The sequence below is a fragment of the Orycteropus afer genome, unplaced genomic scaffold (assembly GCF_000298275.1).
Source record: "Orycteropus afer afer isolate SDZICR_OR568_19922 unplaced genomic scaffold, OryAfe1.0 scaffold00020, whole genome shotgun sequence".
NCBI classification, from domain to species: Eukaryota; Metazoa; Chordata; class Mammalia; order Tubulidentata; family Orycteropodidae; genus Orycteropus; species Orycteropus afer.
The window spans coordinates 868,642-876,665 of NW_006921607.1; positions in this window are offsets into that span (position 1 = coordinate 868,642).

Sequence of the window (8,024 nt, forward strand, 5' to 3'; positions counted from 1 at the left end):
AGAAGATGAAAGGAATACACAGAGTCACTGTACCAAATAGAATTGGTCAATGTACATCCATTTCAGGAGGTGGCATATGATCAAGAACTAATGGTACTGAAGGAAGAAGTTGAAGCTGCACTGAAGGAATTGGCAAAGAACAAGGCTCCAGGAATTGACAGAATACCCATTGAGATGTTTCAACAAACAGATGCCACACTGAAGGCACTCACTTGTCTATGCCAAAAAATTTGGAAGACAGCTACCTGGTCAACTGACTAGAAGGGATCCATATTTGTACCCATTCCAAATAAAGGTGATCCCACAGAATGTAGAAATTATTGAACAATATCATTAATATCACACACAAGTAAAGTTTTGCTGAAGATAATTCAAAAATGGTTGCAGCAGTATATTGACAGGGAACTTCCAGAAATGCAAGCTGGATTCAGAAGAGGACGTGGAACAAGGGATATCATTGCTGAAGTCAGATGGATCTTGGCTGAAAGCAAAGAATACAAGAAAGATGTTTACTTGTGTTTTATTGACTATGCAAAAGCATTCAATAGTGTCGATCATAACAAATTATTGGATAACATTGAGAAGAATGGGAATTCATGAGGAACCTGTACATAGACCAGGAGGCTATCATTCAAACAGAATAAGGGGATACTGCATGGTTTAAAGTCAGGAAGGGAGTGCACCAGGGTTGTATCCTTTCACCATACTTATTGAGACTGTATGCTGAACAAATAATCTGAGAAGCTGGACTATTTGAAGAAGAACATGGCATCAGGATTGGAGGGATAAACAGATGACACAACCTTGTTTGCTGAAAGTGAAGATGACTTGAAGCACTTACTGATGAAGATTTAAGAGTACAGTCTGCATTAGTGATTACACCTCACCATAAAGAAAACAAGCATCCTCACAACCAATAAGAAGCCTCATGATAAATGGAGAAAAGATTGAAGTTGTCAAAGATTTCTTATTAGTTGGTTCCATGATCAACCCCAATGGAAGCAGCAGTCAAGAAATCAGATGACCCATTGCATTGGGCTAATCTGCTGCAGAAGATCGCTTTAAAGTGAAGAGTAAAAATGTCTCTTTGAAGATGAGGGTCACCTAAACCAAACCATGGTGTTTTCAATTGCTTCATATGCATGTGAGAACTGGACAATGAACAAGGAAGACCGAAGAAGAGTTGATGCTTTTGAGTTGTGATGTTGCTGAAGAATACTGAAAGTACCATAGACTGCCAGAAGAACAAACACATCTGTCCTTGAGGAAATGCAGCTGGAATGCTCCTTGGGAAGAGAATGGCCAGACTTCGTCTCACCTACTTTGGTCATGTTGTCAGAAGGGACCATTTGCCTGGAGAAGGATATCATGCTGGTGAAGTGGAGGGTCAGTGAAAAAGGGGAAGGCCTTCAATGAGTTAGACTGACACAGCATCTGCAACAATGGGCTCAGGTATGGCAAGGACTGTGGTGCTACTGCAGGACCAGGCAGTGTTTTGGTCTGTTCTACATAGGGTTCTATGAGTCAGAGCCAACTCGACAGCACCTAACAATAACAACACAGCAGCAAAGTAAGACGACTACTCTTATCCAGCCCAGACACTGGTTCCGCTGATACTTCCAGGCAGCAGATGGCTCCATCTTCCCAGTAAACAGACATCCTGGCATAGGATTGTGAGCTCTAGTGGTTCAGTGGTTAAGCACTGGATTACTAAGAGGTCAGTAATCCAAACCCACCAGCCACTCCACAGGAGAAAGACATAGCAATCTGCTTCCATTAAGATTCACAGCCTTTGAAACCCTATTGGGCATTTCTACTCTGTCCAATAGGGTTGCTACGAGTCAAAATTGACTCAACAGCACTGGATGGTGGTGGGTAGTATGATCCTGGAGTCCCTGGGTGGTACAAAGAGTTAATGAGCTTGGCTGGTAACCAAAATATTGGACGTTCAAGTCTACCTAGAAGCATCCTGGAAGACAGTCCAGATGATCTACCTCCAAAAAACCAGCCCTTGAAAATCCCATGGAGCACAGTTCTACTTTGACACACATGGGGTTGTGATTAGTTGGAATCAACTCAAAGGCAACTGGTTCTGGTGTGACCCTGGAGCCCTGGCAGACAAGGAGGAAAATTTATCAAGTGTTTGCAAAATCTTTTATGTTTCATGAAGCTTGTTCCCACATGGTATCTCCTTTGTGGGACTTCTTTTTCTGTGCCTTTTCTGTCATGGCTTTGTGACAGGTTAATTTTTTTTTTTTTTTTAATTATTAGGTGGTACCAAAATTCAGACAAAGGAGAAAATTCAAATGGTACAAAAGGGCAGTGAAAATTCATCTCCCGCCAGCACAAACATTCAGGACTTCTCCCTAAAGGCAGCCCCTATTATAAATTGGTTGCATATTCTTGCAGAGATAGTTTATAATAATCTTATCCAATAGAAATATAACAGGAGTCCAAATTCCACCTATGGAATTCAAATTTTTCTTGTAAGCACATTAAAAAGGTAAAAAGAAATAGGTGAAATTGCTTTTAATATTTTCTTTAACCCAGTATATGCAAAACATTATCATTTCAGCAAGTTATTTTTATATAAAAATGATTAATGAGACATTTTATATATATATATTTTACCACATCTTTGAAATCCAATATGCATTTTATGCTTGCAGCATATTTTAATTTGGACTCACTACATTTCAAGTGTTCAATAGCCACATGGGGCTAGTGGTTACTGTACTGAATGGTGCAGGTCTATACATATATAAGCATATGCATGTCCATATTCTTAAAAACATATAGTCTCAATATATTAAACATTGTTGTACACTTTATTTTTATTTACTTTAAAATGTTTATTGTGATTTGGGTAACAGTGTACAGAGCAAATTCATTTTCCATACAGCAGTTTATACACATTTTGTTTCATGACATTGGCTACAATGTCCCACAACATAACAGCTCTCTTCCCACTTCCTCTCAGTAGTTACCTCTGCCCTATGTCCTTCTTTCCTACGCATTCCTGCCCCCTGAGCTATCTTCCTGTGAAAACACTGTCCTACTCTGCTCCCATGATTGGTTATTGAACGAATCTACCAGATGTAAATGTTCCCCTTATATGCCTATCTATTGTTTGGCTGGAAACCACAGGAGTGAGTTCAATTGTAGACCTGACAGGTAATTAGTGGCCATAGTCTCGGGGGTCTCACCAGGCTCTATCAGAACAGTAAACCTGGTCTGTTTTATGATTTTGAGTTTTGTTCCACATTTTTCTCCCATTCTATGCAGGATCTCCTGCACTGATCCCTTTCTGAGTGGTTGACAGTGGTAGCCAGGCACCATCTAATTCTTCTGGTCCCATGGTCATATAGGCTGAGGATTATTGCATGGTCCACTAGCCCCTTGGACTAATTGTTTCCATGCATCTTTGATTTTCTTCATTCTTCTTTGCTCTGGATGAGGAGAGACCCATCATTGCATGTAGGTTGCTGCTTGCAAGCTTTTAAGACCCCAGTTGCTACTCACCAAAGTAAACATTGCTCTACACTTTGGTTTCTTCATTTAACTTGGAGATGGATCCATAGCAGTACACAGAGAACTGCCAGAAGTTATGGGTATATCATAATGGTATTCCTACTGCCATTGAGTGGATTCCAACTCATAGAGACCCTTTAGGACAGAGTAGAACTGCCCCGTAGGGTTTCTAAGGCTGTAAATCTCTAAGGAAGTAGACTGCCTCAACTTTCTTCTACAGAGCGTCTGGTGGGTTTGAACTGCCCCTTTGGGTTAGCAGCCGAATGCTTTAAAAACTGCACTACCAGAGCTCCTTCCATAATGGTATAGGTTTACTCAAGCTCCTAATGCTGGGCATTTAGGTTATCATCTTTTACAAACAATAATGCAGCAAGGATGCCTGTCTTTGTTACCTAGTGCTGTTGTAACAGAAATACAAGTGGGTGGCGCTAATGAACAGAAATTTATTCTTTCTCTGTTTGTTGTTGTTATGTGCCATCGAGTCGGACCTGACTCATAGCGACCCCTCTTGGGTTTCTGAGGCAGTATCACTACAGAAGTAGATTGCCCCATCTTCCTTCCAAGGAGTGGCTGGTGGGTTTGAACCACCAGCCTTCTGGTTAGCAGTCAAGTGCTTTAGGCACTACGCTATCAGAGCTCCTCTTTCACTGTTCAGGAGGCTAGAAATTCATATTCAGGGCACTGGCCCTAGGGAAGGCTTTCTTTCTCCATTGGCTCTGGCGGAAGGTTCTTGTCTCTTTTCAGCTTCTGTTCCTTGGTGATCTTCATGTGCCATGGCTTCGATCATTTCCCATCTGTGCTGCCTTGCTTCTGTGCCTAATCTCCTTTCATATCTCAAAAGTGATTGGCTTAAAACAAACCCTACATGGATAGGGCCTCATTAACATAACAGAAAATTCTATTCCCGAGTGGGATTACATCCATAGATACAGGGATTTATAACACCTTTTGGAGAACATAATGCAATCCAGAACAATGCCCTTACACATCTATGCACACAAAGAATGCATTCCCAAAGATGAACTGCTAGATGGTGTAAGCATTATGGATTGAAGTCTCCTTTTCTCTTTCCAGAATCTCATCTCCCCAGGCTGACCGAGCTACTGAAGAACAGGGACAAAGTCTCTTCCTTCTTCTCCAGTGCCCTGTTGTGTTGTTGTTATGTGTTGTCGAGTCGGACCTGACTCATAGCAACCCCTCCTTGGGTTTCCGAGGCAGTATCACTACGGAAGTAGATTGCCCCATCTTCTTTCTGAGGAGTGGCTGGTGGGTTTGAACCATCAGCCTTCTGGTTAGCAGTCAAGTGCCTTAGGCACTACGCCACCAGAGCTCCCTTCCAGTGCCCTAGTGCCTCCCAAAGGCCTGAGTCCAAAATTGACCTCTGACCCCACAATCCCATTTGTAGGATCTTCCATTAGGCAGATGATAAAAGTACTCACAACCATAATGCAATTAAAGAGAATGTTCACACACTGTAGAAAATGTAACTAACATTGGTGAACAATTTTTGCAGAAATTGTCAAACGGGAACAAAATTGGCTATGTACACTTTCACGAAAACACAATAAAATATTATTATTTTTCATGAAAAGGGCAAGCAGTTGACTGGGAGAAAATATCTGCAATATACTTAACTAAAGGAGATCTGGTGGTACAGTGCCTAAGGCATTTGACTGCTAACCAGAAGGTTGGTGGTTCAAACCCACAAGTCACTCCGTGGAAGGAAGATGAAGCAGTCTACTTCAGTAGAAATTTACCACGTTGGAAACCCAAGGGAGGTCACTCTGAGTTGAAATCTACTTGATGGCAATAGGTTTGGTTTTTTTGGTATAGTCAACAAAGACTTTATATTCAGAGCATATGAAGAACTCCTAAAAGTCAAGAAAAACAAAGGAGAAATGTGGGCAAAGAATATGAATACAAGATTCACACAATTCAAATAACCAATCAACATGTGTAAGATGCTTCCCTTCAGGGAAGTGCACACTCAAGCAGGGGTGAGTTTCACTTTCTTTTGTGGGCTTCTAGAACCCCACACTGGAATCATTTTCCTTCTACCACAAAAGTCCTTCCTCTTGAGTTTCTTGTTTGTCCTTTCACGTGCCCTTAACCTTAATCCTTTTCTTCTCTGTCTACACCCAACTGCGTAAAGCCTCATCCACCGCAGGTCCTCCACCTGCCCCCTGGTCATGGCCTTTCCCTTCTCCTACTGCTGATATTCTGCTGCGTCCCCTAAGAGATTCTTAAAAATATCTCAATGCATTACATGGTTTTAAGAATTTATCATTTTTATACATTTGGTGTCATAAGAGGAGGCTTCCAGGATTCATGGGTATATATACTTATATGTTTTGTTTTGTTAGGTGCCATTGAGTTGGTTTCAACTCATAGCAATAGCAGAATGAAACACTGCCTGGTCCTGCACCATCCTCACAATCACTGCCATGCTTGAGCCCACCATAGCAGCCACATGTCAATCCATCTTGTTGAAGGTCTTCTCCTTTTTGGCTGACCCTCTACTTTACTTTGCATGATATCTTTTCCTGGGACTGGTCCCTGCTGACAACATGACCAAAGTAGGTGAGACAAAGTCTGGCCATTCTTGCTTCTAAGGAGTACTACTTCTACGACAGATTTGTTTGTTCTCCCAGCAGTCCATAGTACATTCAACATTCATCATCACTACAATTCAAATGCATCCATTTTTCTACAGTCTTCCTTATTCAGTTTCCTCATTCCTTATTCAAGTTGCTGTGTATAGGTGAAGAGCTGGACATGGGCGATTTCACAGCCTCTAGGAAGGTTGGGCAATCTACTTTCGTAGTGACACTGCCTCGGCAAACCAAGGAGGGGCTGCTATGAGTCTGGTCCGACTCGACAGCACGTAACAACAACAACAACAATGGTTGCATATGTATACACATGTTATTTCTGTAGGTATAGATACATACAATTTAAGGGCACATGATGGAAAAGCCCCGAAAGTGACACACTGAGATCAGTGTTTCTCTTCAGATTGTGGGATTACTAGATTTTTCTTTACTTTTTTTTAACTTTTTGCTGTGGTTTGAGTGAATTTTACAAAGTAGATTCATTTTCCATCCAACAGTTCATACACATTTTGTTTCGTGACACTGATTACAATCCCCACAATCTCTCCTGCCATTTCCTCCTTGTGGTCACCCTTTCCCTGTGTACTTCTGACCTATTTATTCCTGCTTTCTTAATTTGCTCCCTGTGCAAATGCTGCCCTTCCGGGTTGAGTGTTCTAAAGGCTTGTCATCTACCTGCTGTAACTGTTCAGCTCACAGGCCTGTGTATTGTTTGGCTGAGAGTAAAGCCATGGGAGAGAGTCCAATTCCAGGCCTGAAGGGTAACAAGGGGCCATAGTCTCAGGGGTTTCAACATTTTCTATCTGAGCAGTAATCCCGGTCTTTTTGTGTTTTTGAATTTTGTTCCACATTTTTTCTCCCACTCTATCCAAGATCTCCAATTTTCACCCCTTTCTAGTGGTTGGCCTTGGTAGCCAGGCACCATCTAATTCTTCTGGTCTCAAGGTCATGTAGGCTGTGGTTCCCATGGTCCATTAGTCCCTTGGACGTTTTTCCTCACTCTTCTTTGCTCCAGAGGAGGAGAGACCAATAGTGCATCTTAGATGGCCACTCGCAAGCTTTTAAGACCCCAGTCGCTACTCACCAAAGCAGGAGGTAGAACAATGTTTTTGTGTACTATCTTCCAGAACCCCACACTGATGTCCCCTTCCTCCATCGTCCTGAGCCCATAGACCTAGCCAGCCACCTCCAAGGATTAGCAGGTCTTTCAAAATGTAATTTAAAAGACCATGAAATAAATTTAAAATTGCAACATTGTACATAAAAGTAACCTAAACTGCAAAAACAAGGTTGCATAGATATTACATAGATTACAATTTATCCATAAACTGGAACATTATACAACCATTAAAAGTCATGCTGGCAATCTTATTTACCAATATGACCACATTCTCATCTCTCGATACCGGTAAAACAGCAGGAGATGTCAGATAGACATTCGGTTAAGATTGATGCCAGTTTTACACAATAAATTAAAACCAAAAAGCTGTATGTGTCTAGAGGAAAGACTGGAAGGAAATGTATCAAAATGTTACCTGGCGCACTTTCCAGGTGTTGAAGTGAAAGGAGATTTTCAGCTTTTTGTATTTCTCCGTTTCCTCAGTAAATGTGGGTTTTGATTTTTTTTATAAACATAATAAAAACCAGAGTTGCAATTCTTTTTCTTGCTGACCGCCCGCCGCAAAGTACAGAACCCGCGCTCCGGTCCCTTGCAGTTGCCTGGCGGTCTCCAGACGCCCGAGCCATGGCGGGTCCAGCAGGCCGCAGCGCCCCCCCGCGGCGGGTCCGGGAGGCGGTGGGGGGCGCGGAGGGCGGGGAGGCGGTGCTCGGCGTCCCCGCGCTTCCCGCGAGATCCCGCTCCGCCCGCTCCGCCCCGCTCGC